This window comes from Triticum aestivum, chromosome 6B (genome assembly GCF_018294505.1).
Source record: "Triticum aestivum cultivar Chinese Spring chromosome 6B, IWGSC CS RefSeq v2.1, whole genome shotgun sequence".
Classification (NCBI taxonomy): Eukaryota; Viridiplantae; Streptophyta; class Magnoliopsida; order Poales; family Poaceae; genus Triticum; species Triticum aestivum.
In genome coordinates, this window is record NC_057810.1 from 585,360,289 (window position 1) to 585,380,677 (window position 20,389).

The window sequence follows — 20,389 nt, forward strand, 5'->3', positions numbered from 1 at the left end:
TAAATAAAGTTATAGCGCTCAATGGCATGCACACAGAATATAAAACGATTTTTATGGAGAAAAATGTAGTCCGCTCAACTATATACAATGGAGCCTGCCTGCCTGGTTTGTCTCTCTTTAGAGTATCTCACACAAGGCTGCGGTGGCCTCTCTCTCTCACCGTTGGTCACTGATCCGGCCTCATCCCATCCGCCGGGGGAAAGGGAGTGCGGTGGCCTCTCCCTCTCTCATGGCTGGTCACCGATCCGGCCGCATCCCGTTCGCCGGGGGAAAGGGAGGAAGTGCATTGTTTCTCCGTTCGATGGCGCCGAGGCAGCTCATCCCGATCTGCGGTACACGTCGTTCTCTCTGACCAAGCTCCAGCGCGGCAGGGCCTACGCCACCTTCTCGCAGATTCCGCCCGCCGCCGCTCACCTAGTTACATCCCGACGACCTCCAGGTATCCCCTCCGGCCTTGCTCCACTGCCCGTCTTCCCACGTTGCTGCATGTGGATCTTCCATAGTTCTTTGCCCAAAATGTAGCTCGTCTGGCGTACTTTCCATATTGCATTCTCGTCCTCACACCGTTTTAGACAAACACAATCGTGTTGTTATCTTCCCTTAGGACAAGGAATATGCTTCTTTTTTGTCATCGCATGTGTCGTCATCTGTTATTGGCCAGTAATTGTTTCCTTTCTACCTCTTTTTTGCAAACAGGGCTATCCATTTCACCTCGTTGCTATTGCGACCTTTTGGTGAACTACACAAATCACTTTTTTCTTAAGAGTGTTTTGTGCAGTTGTACTAAAATGTCACACGAACAATGTCTCTACATTTCAGTGCGACTGCACAAACGGAGATTGGTGTTGCTCTATCCTCCTCATCCAACTCCGAGCCTAATCTTCTCCAACTAGTTAGTCTTAAGAGAGACTACAAAGGTGACCGGCTTCTATTTGTGTGTTTATTATTTCATCAACAGTCCTCTATTATCGTCATCACACTTAATATCTTTGGAACAGGGACGCTCAACTCTATTTTAGTGGAACTGCACAAAATGATCGGAATGTTGCATGCTCCAGACAACTACTTTTTTCCCAACATGCCTTGTTGATTTAGACAGAGCTGGGGGGACGTTGCTGCCAATGAAAGCATGGATCAATTTTAATTTAACACCTTCTCACAACTCTGTCTTGAGTTGTGATGTAATTATTAGCTCTGATCTGCTAATAATTGACATGCATTAGCAAGGAAGTTAGTTTTTTATTGTTTCCGAAAGAGCATCGATGGCAAGACACACGAAACAAAAGCTGAAAGCTCACACCATTGTACAATTTCATGTCGCTAGAAAATTATTTGTATAATACATCAATTATGTAAACAAATGATGGAAGCTTGATAGCATTGCCAGAAGCCTCTTCATCATCCGGGTCCTTGTGCCATGCACAAAATTATACTCCTTTGTTCCTAAATATTTGTCTTTTTACAAATTTCAAATTGGCATATTTTAGAGTGTAGATTCACTCATTTTGCTTCGTATGTGTACTCCCTTCGTTCCTAAATACTCTATTTGTCTTTCTAGAGATTTCAACAAGTGACTACATACGGAGCAAAATGAGTGAATCTACACTCTAAAATATGTCTATATACATCCATATGTAGTAGTCCATTTGAATCTCTAAAAAGACAAATATTTGAGTAGTCACTCGTTGAAATCTCTAGAAAGACAAATACTCCGGAGTATATTTAAGAACCGAGGGGGTAGTGCACAACCGCATGGGAGACTCAGCCCGGTCGTTGCACCGCATTAATAGTGAGTAATGAGCAGTCAAATCATAAGCCCCACCTTTCCCACTGTAAGTTGCTCGGAATAAGCAACCATCAATATGCTCTTCTTTGAATCCGCTCATACTACTCGATCCGTCACTATTTATAGAGCGCGCTTCAGAAAAAAGAAAAAAAAATTGTGGGACCAAGGCGACTAGCGATCGGCCTGAAAAATAGCATTGGTAGTTATAACATGGCGTCTATTACTAGAGGGAATAATGCGTACACACATGTATGCAGTGCTTCCACCCCGGGTACACACATGCATGCACTTACTCCAATCCGTAGTAGTACTCCCTCCTTTCCGGTTTATGGTGCTCAATTCAAAAATCTCACCAATCAAGGTAGATGGCGAGTGGAGGAATAGTTTTTGTAGTTTTCCAAAAGCACCTAATTAATGCTCTTGTTATCCTCAAAAAATTATGTTTATCAATGCATTAATTGCAATGCGTGCATGCATAAAGGAGATGCATTGGTCAATTTTCTCTTAATACTTGCATGCAATGATTTAATGCACCTTGCAATCTAAACATGTGATGGAAAACAACCAAATTGAGCCTTATAAAATGGAAAAACTAAAATTTTGAGACAAGCCTATAAACCGGAAAGGAGGGAGTACATGGAGACAAAATTGTGGACTTGATTGCGGTTACCACACCCTAATTAATTGAGCATTAAACCAAACGCGTCTAAAGTCTCTCTGGTGGTGGAAATGCATTGAGAGAAATGCATCATAATGAAGCGCGCCCTGTAAACTATGAAGGAGGGAGGAGTAGTATGAAGGTGCAAAACCAAGTACGCATATGGCCAGTCGGTCAACGCACCTCCTCTTGGCATATCACTGACATGTGGGACAGGAGTGTGAGCAAACCGATCTCAATTGACGGCAAAGAGCCAACTCTCCATTCCTTGAGAGAGACGAGGAGCGAGAACACACAAACGGGCTTGCATGGAGACCAAGATATATTCGAGCATGGTTGGTTGATCGATATCATTCATTACATGTTGGGCTGCCGTTTTCCACCCTTCTTCGGAATAAACGTGTACTTTATCAGAGATAAAAAAAGAGTACAGACACTCCACCATGCAGTTGTAGTAGTACTACTACTCGTACTACTGCGCTTGTCTCTCCGCCTCTTCGTGAAGTCGAACAATGATGGTACTTCGCATGTTGGGTACTATAGTGTATGCCTCTGACAATCTGACACCGAATGGACTGATGCATGTCCACCGAGGGTAGGTTGCATTAGTCAAAAGGCATAAGCGTGCTTCACCTTGTCCTGCAAGCTTCTCCTCGTTCTGTGAGTTGACGGGACACACCAAAAAGTAGTGCTAGTCCATACTCCCTTCTTTCCAGTTAATATGGCTTAATCTTTTTTGCGGGTAAATGAGCGAGCTTTATTCATATATAAGCATTCTTAGGTCGATCAGCCAAGACACTGGTCACTAGGAAGCGAGGTACCCCGCAAAAAAAGAAGTAGGAAGCGAGGTGTTTCATCAAGCCAGCTCTCGACCACATTCAAAGTGCAGCAAGCACGGTTCACACGAAGATGCGCCGCAAGGTTTGCTGACCTATTTACATGCTGAATAAAAAAGAGAGGAAATATTACCGAGCGCTCCTATTTGTAACAGGATATGAGCCAGAATTAAGCGAGAATTTGTCACGCCCCATATGCGATACTATCCTAAAGAGACTCGAAGGTCCCACCAAGGATAGAACCGCATATTGAAACACTTTTGCAAGGTGGATATCATTACATCAACATTACATAATAGATGGGGATACATACAAGAGGCATGCAATGCCACACGAATACAACATCATCTTACATAAGAGCACCATCCGACTATGGATGAAACACAAACAGAAAACTCAAACGACATCCATCGTGCTAACCCAGGCTGCCGACCTGGAACCTATCCCCTGATCAAAGAAGAAGCAGAAGAAGAACTCCAAAACAAGTAAACATCGCTCTTGATTCATGATCATCGCATAACCTGTACCTGCAACTGTTGTTGTAGTAATCTGTGAGCCACGATGACTCAGCAATCCCATTACCATGGGTATCAAGACTAGCAAAGCTTAAAGGGAAAGGAAGGGGTAAAGTGGTGAGGCTGCAGTAGCGGTTAAGAAAATATGGTGGCTAACATACGCAAATAAGAGCGAGAAGAGAGCAAATGGAACGGTCGTGAATCTAGCAATGATCAAGAAGTGATCCTGAACTCCTACTTACGTCAAACATAACCCAAAGACCGTGTTCACTTCCCGGACTCCGCCGAGAAGAGACCATCACGGCTACACACGCGGTTGATGCATTTTAATTTGGCTTCAGTATTTGATCTCGGCCCTCTCCTCTGTTCCTATTTTTTTCCTCTGCAGTCTGGACCTGCCTCCTGGTATCTTAAAGCAATTAGAGAGAATACAGAGGCAGTGCCTTTGGAGAAAGTATGGGTAGGAGTCTGGTCAGTGTTTGGCTGCTTGGAGTTTGGTTTGTAGGCCAAAGAATAAAGGTGGGCTAGGTATTTTGAATTTTAGGTTGCAGAATGAAGCTTTACTTCTCAAACATGCTAGTAAGTTCTACAATAAAGTTGATGTCCCCTGGGTTCATTTGATTTGGAATACCTACTATCATGGGAGAGTCCCTCATGCCACAATCATTTGTGGTTCCTTCTGGTGGAGGGATATTTGCAAGTTAATGGATAAGTTCAGGCTGGTCTGTGCTGTGCATGTTCATAAGGGTGACACGGTCCTGTTTTGGTCTGATTCTTGGTCTTTGGGGGACTCCAGTGTCCCACTTGATCAAAGATTTGCTAGACTATTTTCCTTTGCCATTGACCCTCTTATCTCTGCTGCTGAGGTTTTGGACATGTCTGAGCTCACTTCTTTATTTCATTTACCCCTCTTAGAGAGAGCTTTTGGTGAGTTACAGACATTGCAATCCTTGCTTGAAAATTCTAGTCACAACAACCAGTTGAATGATGTTTGGGTTTGGAAAGAGGATGGAAAGGACTATTCTGCCAAGAAATATTATTCTTTTCTGCATAAGCATATTGTGCCCAACCCAATTCTGTCCTGGATTTGGGCTAGTTGTTGCACCTTGAGGATCAAGTTCTTTGCTTGGATGTTGGTCATGGATCGGCTGAATACCCAGGATATGCTGGAGAGAAAGCACTAGAATGTTTCTGACTCAAATTGGTGTGTGCTGTGTCCCACACACACCAAGGAGGACAGGGATCACATCTTCTTTCAGTGTAACTTTAGTTACAGGGTCTGGAATTATCTTCAAATCTGCTGGCCTGCAGGAGATGACATGATTGCCATTGCTTATCAAGCTAGAAGGGATTTTGCGAGGCCTTTCTTCTCTGAAGTTGTTTTTCTAGCTTGCTGGAATATCTGGAATGTTAGAAATGACAGGGTTTTTAGGAATATCAAACCATCTTTTCGTAGGTGGAGATCTTCTTTCATTTTGGACATCTCTCTATTAGTTCATAGGATTAAACCTAAGTTCAAAGATGATCTGATTAGATGGATCTCTTTTTTACCTCCTTGAGGTTAGTTCTCCTTTGCCTTTTTTCCTTTTGGGTCTCTCTGACCTTGTAATTACTGCACATATGTATCTTGTTTCGGAGTAATAAAATTGCTGTGGGGCCCAAGCCCTACAATTTCAGGTCAAAAAAATCGGATCTGGTGTTAAGTTTTCTACAACCGGACATAACAAATTCCCATCTGCCACATAACCGCGGGCACGGTTTTCGAAAGTTTAAACCCTGCAGGGGTGTCCCAACTTAGCCCATGATAAGCTCTCGCGATCAACGAAGGATATACCTTCTCCTAGGAAGACCCGATCAGACTCGAAATTCCGGTTTACAAGACATTTCGACAATGGTAAAACAAGATCAACAAGACTGCCCGCTGTGCCAACAAATCCCGATAGGAGCTGCACATATCTCATTCTCAGGGCACACCGGATGAGCAAGACGATGGGTTGGCATAGACCCTGGTTGCCCAGGGGGCGCCGGACATCGCTCGGTTAGACAAGCATTGGCCCGGGGGGGAGGCTAAAATAAATATGACCCTAGGGTTAATTACTCCCAAGGGAAATGTAGGTGATGGTGAGGCAAATGGTAAAACCAAGGTTGGGCCTTGCTGGAGGAGTTTTATTCAAAGCGAACTGTCAAGGGGTCCCATAAATCACCCAACCGCGTAAGGAACGCAAAATCCGGGAACATAACACCGGTATGACGGAAACTAGGGCGGCAAGAGTGGAACAAAACACCAGGCATAAGGCCGAGCCTTCCACCCTTTACCAAGTATATAGATGCATTAATTAAATAAGAGATATTGTGATATCCCAACATAATCCTGCCCACCATCGAGCAATCTTCAACTTCACCTGCAACTAACAACGCTATAAGAGGGGCTGAGCAAAAGTGGTAACATAGCCAAGCAATGGTTTGCTAGGAAGGGTGTCAAAGGTTAGAGGTTCATGGCAATTTGGGAGGCTTGATGAGCAAAAGATAGGTAACACAGCATAGCGATAGAACGAAGCAACTAGCATAGCAATGATAGTAGTGAGATCCAGGGTAGCGGTCATCTTGCCTGAAATCCCGCTAGGAAGAAGAACGAGTCCATGAAGAAGATGAAGCCACGAAGACGAACCAAGCGTAGACGAACGAATCCTCACGATCGCAACGAAACGGGAACTATCGAGAAGAAGCACACAACATAGTAAATACACCACACATAAACATGACATGATGCACAAACAAGTATGATGCATGACAAGACTACATGAAGCTACTCATGGCAAGAGATGATGCAAACAAGAGCAACACATCAAAGCAAGTTTAAATGAGGCCGGGAACAACATATAACAATTCCAGTAATTCCTCATATGCAAATTTCGAATATGGTCCAGATCTGAATAAACCTTATGTTCAAGTTGTTAAACAGCAAGTTAGGATGCAACAAGATGATCTACACGAGATTCTAGTCAAGTTATATATAAATTTCATTTAATTCGGAGCTACGGCCTAGAAGATATGAGCAAAACAAGTTTAACATGGCATTGATGCAAAATGCATACAAACATCAAGCAAACACCTCAAAACAAGGTTGCAACATGATAATATGAAACTACATGCAAAAACAAGCAAGTTTCATATAGAGCACACTCAAAACGGAGCAACGGTGCAACACATACACTCCAAACAAGACATAACAACAATCTTCCCAAAACAGCAACTAGGCATATTGCAAGCATCAAAACGATATGCTACAGAAGCTCAACATGATAACAAAAGGCATGGACATGATGTACAGGTAAAGCATAACAAAACATGAACACTGAGCTATCTTTAGAAAGTACTAGAACATGCTCAAAAAGACATGGCAAGATTGCAAATAATAACAGTTTCAGACTTTGCAGAAATAACACCAGGTTGCAAAGTTTAGAGCTATCAAACAACATGTTACAGGATCTTATCATGGAAAACAAAGGCATGGCATGAATCTACTAATTGCATAGAACAAAGTCCTTTACTGATCATGAGCCAAAAAGTATCAGAAGATATGATGGCACCCATGTAAACATGGCAAGTTATATGACAGATTCTTACATGGTAGGAACAACAATAAGTAGGCATGTTGGTGAGCTTGAACCACTCACCACATGGCATTACATGGCATGACAAGGCAACCAACAGTAAGAATACATTTTTGTGAAGCTAAGCATGGCAATAGCAAGTTCATAGGGTGCATGGATCACTAGCAACAATCATGGCAACATTGAACTTAATGTTAACAGGCTGACAACAACAATATTTAGCAACTTTAGAGCAAGATTACAATAAGCTACAACATGCTATAAATGCAACCAGGTGCATGGATGGATAGAGCATGACATGTATAACAAAACATCGTTAGTGAACATCTCCATATTAAGCATAGAATGACTTGTAGCAGCAGGTTTACATAGCAACAAAATATAACAAAAGCAGCCTAGCAAAACAGCAACAGCAAGTACCCTACTTAACAAGCTTGATGCACTCAGTACAAGACTCATAAAAATACATGGATGGCACCCATGTAAAGATGGCATGATGTAGTTCAAAACACATGTAGACATCAACCTCATAGGATGCACACATCAAATGCAACAAAAATGACAAATCACCAAGTTATAACAGTTTCAGCAGATTAACATCATATAGCACTCTTGCAACGATGATTCAGGCATCAAGATGATCTCAACCAAGCATGGCACAATGGAATGAAATGTATAGCATCTCATGACGAACAGTTTGACATATTACACGCACAAAATGGAGCAGTATACAACAAGTTATAGAATATCAAAGTGGGCACAAGAATGCCGAAAAATCAGGGAATTGGCGACTTTTACAGAAAAAAAGGGTGAGCGTCGAATAACTACGAGGCGCCCTGAGCGGGGATTAGGGGGCTGCTCACCCTGGGCTCAGCCCATGAAGGGGAAGCAGGCCGGGGTGGAGGCTTGGCGGGCTGGGCCTACGGCTGGGCTGCGGGGCCCGCGAGGCAACGACCTCGTACGCTCCTACGCATGCGCAGCCGCGCCGGCGGCGCTTCCGGCGAACGACAGCGAGCCTGGGACGGAGAGGAAGAGGAGAAACAGCACGGGGGCGGCAGGAATGGACGGATCCGGGCGGCGCGGTGCCAGATCCGGGCTCGATGAGGACCCCGATCGCCGGAGGACGGCGGATCTGGCCGGCAACGACCTCGAGGGGGCGACGAGCAGTGGTCGGCGCTCAGGGTCAATGAGATGGCACGGGGCGGCGACCTGCAAGGAAGAGACCGGCGGGGTGAGGGAGAGGGCCGGAGAAGGAGAAGGGGCGCGGCGGCGACCTGGGGTCGGACGGCAAGCGGCGTGGGGCGGCGGAGGCGCGCTCCGGCGAGGCGACGGCGGGACAGCTCGACGTCGGGCGCAGGAGGCGAGCGCTGAGGGGCGGCGGCACGGAGCTGGCCTCGGCCCAGATCGGGGCCCAGGCGGGCCGACTGCGGGCTCTGGAGGGCCTGGCGCGTGGGAGGCTGCTGGGGGATGACGTGGTGCCTTCCGGTTGGCCCGGGGCGCTGGCTGCGGCGGCGGAGGCTAGTGGGGGCACTCCACTTGGCGGCGGTGGGCTTGGCCGGCGCGAAAAATGAGGCTGAGGTGGGAGGTGGCGGCGGCTGCAGGTTAGGGGAGGGGTTAGGCTAGGTTAGACTAGGGTTTAGTCCGAAAATGGACAGGGGAGGTTCTATTTATAGGTAGGAGGGCTGGGTTAGGGTGTTTTGGAGCCCTCCAATCTCGATCAGACGGTTCCGGACGTGAGGGGTGTTAGGCTGGGCCTAGGAGGGATTAGTGGGTTGTGAAGAGAGGGCTTGGGCTGAGGGGAGAGAAGAGAAATGCAACCCGGCGGCAGTTTCGGAGACCGAAACGTCCGACGAAGGTACCGGCAGCAGTACCGCTATGTTTAACGGTTGGGCAGTCAAACGGACTCCGAATGCGACGAAACTTGATAGGCGCTCTGTCTACACTATAAAAATACTGCACGACAAGTTGCAACCCATTCCGAGAATATCTTTATGCCACTTATAAAATAATATTTCGGAGGTGCTGCGGGCGCGTGCGAGTGTGTCCGGACTCGGAACGGACAACGGAGAGAACCGGCGGAACCCCAACGGATGCAAGTTTTGAAAAACATGCAGATGAAATGCAGATGATGACATGGCAAAATGCAACACGCAAGCAAATGACATGGCAACTACGACGAATACTGGAAGACACCTGGTGCATCGAATCCGGGGCGTTACAACACTCCTCCACTAACAAGAGATCTCGTCCCGAGATCTTAGGACCGACACGGAAGGAAAAAAAAGGATGAGGTGAAACAAGGACTCAAGAGAAGAAGCAAAGAATCGAGAGCACTCAAGAAGAAGAGAGGAACGACGAGAATGACGAGAATCAAAAGCTCACGGAATCAGATAGACTAGAGACCACTCCGGTTAGAACGAGATAAGAAATGGATAAGACTGAAAGGATTTAGGTAGCACTCCGGCTGAAACATGGAGGAATAGAACACGAACTTGAGAGGATGGAATGATACTTGATGAAGACATGACACAAAACCTCCGGAAGAATTGGAAGAGAATGAAAAGAACTTAGAAGAAGGATTGAATGGAGTTGTTGAGAAAATCAACAACGAAAGAATAAGCTTGTTGTGGACTTATCCAAAAACAACTCAAAAACTTGAGGTGAAATTATGCCACAACCAAATGCTTGAATATCTGGGAATAACAAAGAAATGCAAAACTCCACTTCAAAAGAATACGGAGGATTAATTGCACTTCGAGACGCAAGAAGAAAAGATGCTTGAACTCCTCCAACAAGAAACTTGATGAACTCTTGAAGAATGAATTAAAGAATGAAGAACCACCATGAAGAACTCCGGTGACAAAAGGATGATGAGATATAAAGAAGGAAAAAGAATAAGATGAGCCTTGCGTTAATTTAGACGGAGGTTCTGACGAGATGGCCGAGGAAATTTGAACTCCGGAAAAGAAAAGATGAAAACACTTGGAACTAGAATTTATTCATGAAGAACAAACTCTGTAGGAAGGAATTTAATCACTTTGAGGAAATAAGAATAAGATTTATTGTATGCTTATCCTTCATCAAATTAAATTGATGACAAGCAATGGATTTTTCATACTACTTATTCTTCTTGGAAAAAAAAGATTAACAGGAATATGGCGCAAAATTTGAGAAAGTCTTCATGAACCACCGGTAGAATTGGAAAATAAACGAATGAATTTATATGATAATCAAGGAAAAAGAATCTTGAACGAACCACCATAAGAATTCGGAAATGACTGATGAAAGAGAAAGAATCACCGGGAAGAATTCGAGCTGATTAACGAGCATTTGAACAAAGCATCGGGATAATTGGATAACGGTAGCTGAAATGTGAGGACAAATAATTCTTCTGGAACGATGGCCTCCGGATGATCGAGACGGAAAAAAACAACTCCTGAAATACTCCGGATGGATGAAAAGAATTGCACGACTGGAAACAATTTGATAGGATAACGTCGAGCTAGCACCATGAATCTTCGAGAAAACAAACAAGATTTAGAGGAAAAACTCTTCTTCGGTCTTCAAATGACGACGAGAAACACCACTAAAATTACTGAGATACTCCGGAAGAATGAAAAGCTAAGAGGTTGAGCCACAAATGAAATGATTTGAAATCGATCTTGGAAAAGCATCTGACTGATGAAATTCATACTTACGTCAAACTTCGAAAAGGATTTGAGAATAAACCCGGGAGAAATAGAAGAGTCAGGTAAGATCCTGGAAAAAGACCTGTGGGTTAGGGCCCACTGAAGAGAAACACCGTTGGAAAGAGATGTTGAACAGATAGGTGAAGCACCAGAACAATTGAAATATTTGAATGAGGTGACAACCTCGAATTAATTGGAACACAGACAAATCTCCTGAGATGTCTTGAACACTCCGGAAGGATAAGCTGGCGAGAGGCGAACGAGCAGGGAAAGCACTTGATCCAAGGAAAAGAATGTGATCAACCCGAAAAACTTGAATTGAATCCACCGGAAAGAAAAAGAGATGAAGAATGACGAACGAGACGAGAATTCGCCGGTTGACATAATTTACGAAAGACTGAAGAGGTTCCGCACGAATGAGATAGATGGTCGAAAGAGAATCAGAGTCCGGGAAGAAAAAGGGTGGGAGGGCAGGAAAACAAAGGTACATGGAGAGGAGAAACGACGAATAACTTGAAGAGAAAACACCGGTTGAAATCATTGAGGAAAGAAGTCAAAGACTTTGCACGAGTAGGAAGGATACTCGATTACGAACTCCGGCTCCGAGGAGAAAAGGGTGGGCGGGTGGGAAAAGAAGACAACTGAGAGCAGAGAAACAACTTCGTTGAGACTGAACTGAGGATTGAACTTGGCAAAGGAGAAGAGGGTCGAGTCAACTTGACGAGAAATGCACCGGATCAAAAGAGCTGAGGAACAACGATCGGAAAAACCAACTGCGTGATCCTAAAGAAAATTTGAAAGGGAAGAGGAAGAATTCAAAACACCTACGTCAAGATTCCTCACCAGAGCGACGAAGGGGGCTGAGGAGTAAAAAGAATTCCTACTCTCCGATATAACTAGACTCTGAAATCAGTTTTCTTCTAGACTCAACAACGGCCAAACTACACGATCAACCAAGGGGGCTCCTAAGGTTGGTCGAGGCTCTGATACCAACTTGTCACGCCCCATATGTGATACTATCCTAAAGAGACTCGAAGGTCCCACCAAGGATAGAACCGCATATTGAAACGCTTTTGCAAGGTGGATATCATTACATCAACATTACATAATAGATGGGGATACATACAAGAGGCATGCAATGCCACACGAATACAACATCATCTTACATAAGAGCACCATCCGACTACGGATGAAACACAAACAGAAAACTCAAACGACATCCACCGTGCTAACCCAGGCTGCCGACCTGGAACCTATCCCCTGATCGAAGAAGAAGCAGAAGAAGAACTCCAAAACAAGTAAACATCGCTCTCGTGTCATGATCATTGCATAACCTGTACCTGCAACTGTTGTTGTAGTAATCTGTGAGCCACGAGGACTCAGCAATCCCATTACCATGGGTATCAAGACTAGCAAAGCTTAAAGGGAAAGGAAGGGGTAAAGTGGTGAGGCTGCAGCAGCGGTTAAGAAAATATGGTGGCTAACATACACAAATAAGAGCGAGAAGAGAGCAAACGGAACGGTCATGAAGCTAGCAATGATCAAGAAGTGATCCTAAACTCCTACTTACGTCAAACATAACCCAAAGACCGTGTTCACTTCCCGGACTCCGTCGAGAAGAGACCATCACGGCTACACATGCGGTTGATGCGTTTTAACTCAGATCTGGTGTCAAGTTTTCTACAACCGGACAACAAATTCCCATCTGCCACATAACCGCGGGCACGGCTTTTGAAAGTTTAAACCCTGCAGGGGTGTCCCAACTTAGCCCATGATAAGCTCTCGCGATCAACGAAGGATATACCTTCTCCCAGGAAGACCCGATCAGACTCGGAATCCCGGTTTACAAGACATTTCGACAATGGTAAAACAAGACCAGCAAGACCGCCCGCTGTGCCGACAAATCCCAATAGGAGCTGCACATATCTTGTTCTCAGGGCACACCAGATGAGCAAGACGACGGGTTGGCATAGACCCTGGTTGCCCAGGGGGCGCCGGACATCGCTCGGTTTGGACCAACACTTAGACAAGCATTGTCCCGGGGGGGGCTAAAATAAAGATGACCCTCGGGTTAATTACTCCCAAGGGAAATGTAGGTGATGGTGAGGCAAATGGTAAAACCAAGTTTGGGCCTTGCTAGAGGAGTTTTATTCAAAGAGAACTGTCAAGGGGGTCCCATAAATCACCCAACCGCGTAAGGAACACAAAATCCGGGAACATAACACCGGTATGACGGAAACTAGGGAGGCAAGAGTGTAACAAAACACCAGGCATAAGGCCGAGCCTTCCACCCTTTACCAAGTATATAGATGCATTAATTAAATAAGAGATATTGTGATATCCCAACATAATCCTGTCCACCATGGAGCAATCTTCAACTTCACCTGCAACTAACAACGCTATAAGAGGGGCTGAGCAAAAATAGTAACATAGCCAAGCAATGGTTTGCTAGGAAGGGTGTCAAAGGTTAGAGGTTCATGGCAATTTGGGAGGCTTGATGAGCAAAAGATAGGTAACGCAGCATAGCGATAGAACGAAGCAACTAGCATAGCAATGATAGTAGTGAGATCCAGGATAGCGGTCATCTTGCCTGAAATCCCACTAGGAAGAAGAACGAGTTCATGAAGAAGATGAAGCCACGAAGACGAACCAAGCATAGACGAACGAATCCTCACGATCGCAACGAAACGGGAACTATCGAGAAGAAGCACACAACATAGTAAACACACCACAAATAAACATGACATGATGCACAAACAAGTATGATGCATAACAATACTACATGAAGCTACTCATGGCAAGAGATGATGCAGACAAGAGCAACACATCAAAGCAAGTTTAAATGAGGCCGGGAACAACATATAACAATTCCAGTAATTCCTCATATGCAAATTTCGAATATGGTCCAGATCTGAATAAACCTTATGTTCAAGTTGTTAAACAGCAAGTTAGGATGCAACAAGATGATCTACACGAGATTCTAGTCAAGTTATATATAAATTTCATTTAATTCGGAGCTACGGCCTAGAAGATATGAGCAAAACAAGTTTAACATGGCATTGATGCAAAATGCATACAAACATCAAGCAAACACCTCAAAACAAGGTTGCAACATGATAATATGAAACTACATGCAAAAACAAGCAAGTTTCATATAGAGCACACTCAAAACGGAGCAACGGTGCAACACATACACTCCAAACAAGACATAACAACAATCTGCCCAAAACAGCAACTAGGCATATTGCAAGCATCAAAATGATATGCTACAGAAGCTCAACATGATAACAAAAGGCATGGACATGATGTACAGGTAAAGCATAACAAAACATGAACACTGAGCTATCTCTAGAAAGTACTAGAACATGCTCAAAAAGACATGGCAAGATTGCAAATAATAACAGTTTCAGACTTTGCAGAAATAACACCAGGTTGCAAAGTTTAGAGCTATCAAACAACATGTTACAGGATCTTATCATGGAAAACAAAGGCATGGCATGAATCTACTAATTGCATAGAACAAAGTCCTTTACTGATCATGAGCCAAAAAGTATCAGAAGATATGATGGCACCCATGTAAACATGGCAAGTTATATGACAGATTCTTACATGGCAGGAACAACAATAAGTAGGCATGTTGGTGAGCTTGAACCACTCACCACATGGCATTACATGGCATGACAAGGCAACCAACAGTAAGAATACATTTTTGTGAAGCTAAGCATGGCAATAGCAAGTTCATAGGGTGCATGGATCACTAGCAACAATCATGGCAACATTGAACTTAATGTTAACAGGCTGACAACAACAATATTTAGCAACTTTAGAGCAAGATTACAATAAGCTACAACATGCTATAAATGCAACCAGGTGCATGGATGGATAGAGCATGACATGTATAACAAAACATCGTTAGTGAACATCTCCATATTAAGCATAGAATGACTTGTAGCAGCAGGTTTACATAGCAACAAAATATAACAAAAGCAGCCTAGCAAAACAGCAACAGCAAGTACCCTACTTAACAAGCTTGATGCACTCAGTACAGGACTCACAAAAATACATGGATGGCACCCATGTAAAGATGGCATGATGTAGTTCAAAACACATGTAGACATCAACCTCATAGGATGCACACATCAAATGCAACAAAAATGACAAATCACCAAGTTATAACAGTTTCAGCAGATTAACATCATATAGCACTCTTGCAACGATGATTCAGGCATCAAGATGATCTCAACCAAGCATGGCACAATGGAATGAAATGTAGAGCATCTCATGACGAACAGTTGGACATATTACACACACAAAACGGAGCAGTATACAACAAGTTATGGAATATCAAAGTGGGCACCAGAATGCTGAAAAATCAGGGACTTGGCGAGTTTTACAGAAAAAAAACCGGGTGATCGTCGAATAACTACGAGGCGCCCAGAGCGGGGATTAGGGGGCTGCTCACCCTAGGCTCGGCCCATGAAGGGGAAGCAGGCCGGGGTGGAGGCTTGGCAGGCTGGGCCCGCGGCTAGTGTCGTGGTTCTAAGTCTGACAGTAGAATAGGGGGTAGGTATGGAGAGGCAAGATCCTAGCTATGGAGCAGTTGTGCACACAAGTGTTTTACGAGTTCAGGCCCTTCTCGGAGGAAGTAACAGCCCTACGTCTCGAAGCCCGGAGGTGGTCGACTGGATTATGTGTGTGAGAGTTACAGGGGTGCGAACCCTTCTACTCGTGGAAGTGGGTGGCTTATATAGAGGACGCCAAGACCCCAGCCAGCCCACGTAGCGGAGGGTTAAAGTACATTAAGGTCTGGCGTTTCTGGTAACGCCTTACATAAAGTGTCATCATGACCATTAAGACTACTTAATTACAGACCGTTTGGATACAGAGTAGATCTTGAACTCCTGGTGGTCGAGTGAGTCTTCATGGTCGAGTGTCTTCTAGTCCGTCGAGTGGAGTTCCTCTTAGTCGACTGGAAGACGGCTTCTTCTAAAAGATGTCCTTGGGGAGGGTACCTTGGACAGGTTCATGACCCTACCCTAGGTACATGACTTCATCAGTAGCCCCCGAATGGATCGAGGTTTGAGTAAGGAAGGAGTTGGCAATCTTTCCGACCTGCTTTCTGGTGTTGTAAAGGTGTTTTTCTCTGGATCAATGACTTTCAAGTGAGGGTGTCAAGTTTCGTTCAGTCGCCTTGATCCATTCTTTATATCTGTCGAGTGAACTTTATGAACTTGGGGATTTCCGAGCGACGGATCGCAGGAGATCTTCCGTCTGACAAGTTGCCCTGTGGTTAGCGGATTTAGTGGGATCCGAATTTTGGGAAGTGCGCGAAGCGGAGAAGACCGCGATACTCGGATGGGATAAGGCAGGGACGCCTTGATTCCTGCGCCGCCTTTTTCGCCACGTATCGCCTGCGCGACTGTTTCGGGATTTGACAGGATCGCCTGGGCCTACCTGTCGGCCACTCGGAAGTGACTCCATATAAGGAACCTGGCGGAGGTTTTTTGAAGAGTGCCTCCTCCTTTTCCCCTCCCTCGTCTCCAAATTCATCCGCTGCGCCCACCAACTGGCCAGCGCTGCTGCTCCGTTCCAGTATCATCGGCGACAATGGTGAAAGAGAAGACATCGGCCTTGGAGCGGGCGAAGAAGGCGACGGCGAAGGTGAAGGGGAGAGCGACCAGTCGAGGGGGATCCTCGTCGCGGTCCCATTTGCCGCAAGGTTGGATCCAGGGTGATTGGATCCGCTCGACCATCACCCAAAAGGATCTCGACGACTTGGCCAAGGAAGGCCTGGTTGCGCACGGGGCGGCGAGGCTCCCGGGGATGGAGTGGCAGCCACAGCCTCAGGAGGGTGAGTGTGTCCTCTTGGCGACTCATGTAGATCGAGGGTTCTCTTTGCCACCGCATCTTTTCTTTCGAGGATTTCTGAATTTCTTTGGGGCTAAGCTTCACCACTGTACACCCAATTCCGTTGCCTATCTCACCGCTTTTGTATCTTTGTGTGAAAACTTCTTGGGTTGTCGGCCGCACTAGGGCCTCTTCAAGCATATTCACTTGTCATTCTCGGACGGTGAAAAAGGCCAGCCCCAACGACGAGAGAACTCAGGTAATCCAGATGTGTGGGGGTCTCGGGGTCCAGATGAGGAGTAAGAGCGCTTTCCCAGCTATGACCCTTCTCGAGTCATTCAGAGGGTGGCAGTCGACCTGGTTCTACTGCCAAGACCAGCCGACGCCAGGGTAGTCGACTGGGCTCCCTCCTTTCTCTATGAGTCGAGTGAACAAGCCATCCTCTCTGAAAGTAGTTCCGGAGGAGAAGGCTCAGGTTAAAATGTTGATGGACCGAGTAGTCCAGTTGATTCGTGACAGTGTGACTGGCATGGACCTTCTAGAGGTTTTCCTTCGGCGGCGCATCCGACCGCTCCAGTATCGGGGCCACCCGATGTGGTTGTACTCTGGTACTGAAGACACCACTGGGGTCCACCCAGAGGAGGTTGATGATGCCACACTGGAGAGGTGGATGACTGCCATTACGGGGAACAAGGACAACCCTCGTGGGGCCAGGAGGATCCCGCCACTCGACCAATCTTATGAGGCGGACAAGGTATGACCACTTTTCTCCAATTGCTCCGTCCGTTCTGTTTCGTCGTAGATCAGTCGATTGACTTTGTCTTGCTTGTTGTCTTTCAGGAAACCACCAAGTTGTACTCGATGCCCAACGGGGCGCAAGCACAGACCGAAGAGGAGGAAGGAAGTGGAGGCGAAAGTCAAGAGGAGTGGGAGTCGGATGCCGATGAGGGTGATGAAGATGCAGGCTCCGATGAGGAGGAAGAGGAGGAGGAAGTTGTGCCTCCTCATTCCGAAAGGAGGTCCTAGCTCACCCACGACCCTGCGGCCGAACGCGGCAAGGGAGTCGTGCCTGCTGGGCAGTCGACGAAACGCCCTCGGACAACTTCACCGGCGCCGACTGAAAAGGCGTCGAAGCAACCCCGAGCGGCCCCGACAAAACCGGCGAAGGCCCTACCGAAGATGAGGATGGAGATTCCGACTGTTTCTGGGTAACGGCATAACTCATGTTTTTCATTCTTGGTCGACTCAATCGCTGACCGACTGATATTTGAAATCGCAGTGCTGCTACTTCTGAGACTTCAGCCAGGCATGAGGGTCAAGAAATGGAAGATGCTACTACTTCTCATCCTGGTATAATCTGCGCGGTTTTGCTTTCGGTCGATTGAATCTTTATTTTTGACTTTGAACTTCTTCTGCAGCTCCACCTAGCGTTGTCATCAATCTTCCTAACAATGACGATGAAGCGCCATTGAGGCAGAGGAGGAGCAGTAAGGCGACTGTTGGCAAGGCTGCTCAGGTTGTGTCAGCATCTGGACCACTGATTCCAAAGGGGAGCAACGTTGCTCGGGCTACCGTGTCCTTTGCGGAGCCATTGACGGTTGCCCGCCCTTCGTCGTCGAGTGCTGACCCGCCTTCTCTCTTCTCCACCTACCACGTCCCGGAGGACCAAGCAAGCGCTGCCAAGGAAGCCATACGCCAGGCCGGGATTATGATGGAGCAAGTGAAGGCGATCCGAACCGCCAGCCAAGCAGCTTATGACGCGAGTTCAGCTCTCCAGAGTAATGTCCAGGTTAGTTAAACATCGACTGGAAATCTTGATGTTTGTCATGCACCCACTAGGTGTGTTAATTCTACGGTGGATTGCTAGCAGTCGACTGTAGTCTTTGTGTCTTGAGATTTCTCACTTTACTCGAGTGGAACAATAAAACTGGTGGGGGCACGCTGAGTGCAACCACTGGGTGTAGTCCATGAGACCGTGGTCGATTGCTAGCAATTGGCTATGGTCTGATTTTTTTTACTGCTGACAGTTAACTGCTTCCGGTCGACTGATCGACTCTGAGTCTAGCTGATAGAACTAGTGGGGGCACGCTGAGTGCACCCACTGGGTGTAGTCCCTGAGACTACAGTTGAATATTTAGATTCAGCTGTAGTCTTAGAAATACTACGATTTTTCTTTTAGTCACTCGGAAGTGATCTGTCGTTGATGTCTGTTGGCTGAACTTTCGCAGAAATCTTGTGACCTTGTTTCTCGTTATACCGAATTGGAGAACAAGCATATCCAGCTTGAACTTGACCACAAGCTTGTCCAAGAGAACTTTACGAAGTCGAAGGAGGAGACAAAAGGTATGTTTGGTGAGAATCTTGATGACTGTCCTTGCTTCTTGCCTGTCTCCGAGTCTGATCTTATTGTGATTTTTGCAGAAAAACTGAGGGATGCTCTGAAGAAGAAGGACCTTGACCTCGCCGAGGCGCAGAAAGCGGCTTCGGACAAGACAAAACTTGCAGAAGAGAAGTTGGCTTCTGTCAACAAACTTGAAGAGGAAAACACTAATCTGAAAGCTGCTCTCGACGTGGCCAACCAAGAAGTCACTCGACTGAAGAATGCCAATATGGTCCTGAGCGACAAAGCTGGCGAGCTGGCAGGAAAGAAGAATGACTTGGAGGTTTATCTGGGAGGACTCGCCAAGAAGCTATTCCTCATGCTCGAAGGTAACCCCTTATCTCCGATTGGTAATTACTGACTTGCTGTAAGGGCATTAGCTTATCCTTGAATCGTGTCCGCAGAATTTTTCCAAAACTTTGAAGAGGAGACTAGTCGAGTGGAGACTGTCTTGGATCCCATCAATTCTCCGGTGAAGGATGAAACCACTATGAACGTGCTCCGCCTCGAGTCTCGCGTTGCTGCAGTGGTCAATTACCTTGCAAGACTGAAGGCCGCAACGTCACGCATCGACACATCGCTCTGGCCAGAAGAAACGCTTCAGAACGACCTTGAGTCGCTGATGACTCGACTGAACGAAGTTCCGAGTCGAGTGCAAGAATGGAAGAAGTCTTCTGCTAGGTGTGGTGCTGACATCGCTCTGTCCTTGGTCCGCGTCCAGTGCAAGGAAGCGAGAGAAGACAAGCTGGTGTCTCTCAAGGTGGCCAACACTAGGAAGCATGACTTCCGTTCTTTCATGGAGACCTTCATCGCGGCTGCCACTCGGATCGCAGATGGGATCAACCTGGATGAGTTTGTTGCGCCTTCCAGCCCTCCGCAGGAGGGGTAAAAAACTTCTATGCTTGATGATTTGAATTTGCCTCGGAATGCCGAGTGATTTTTGTAACCGACAAACTTTAACAAGCTTGATGCCTGAGCACTTCTGGGTCCGTAGGACGTTATCCGAATTTGATTTGCCGTTGAAATATGTTTGCTTCTTTCGGACAACCATCTTCTTTGGGTTG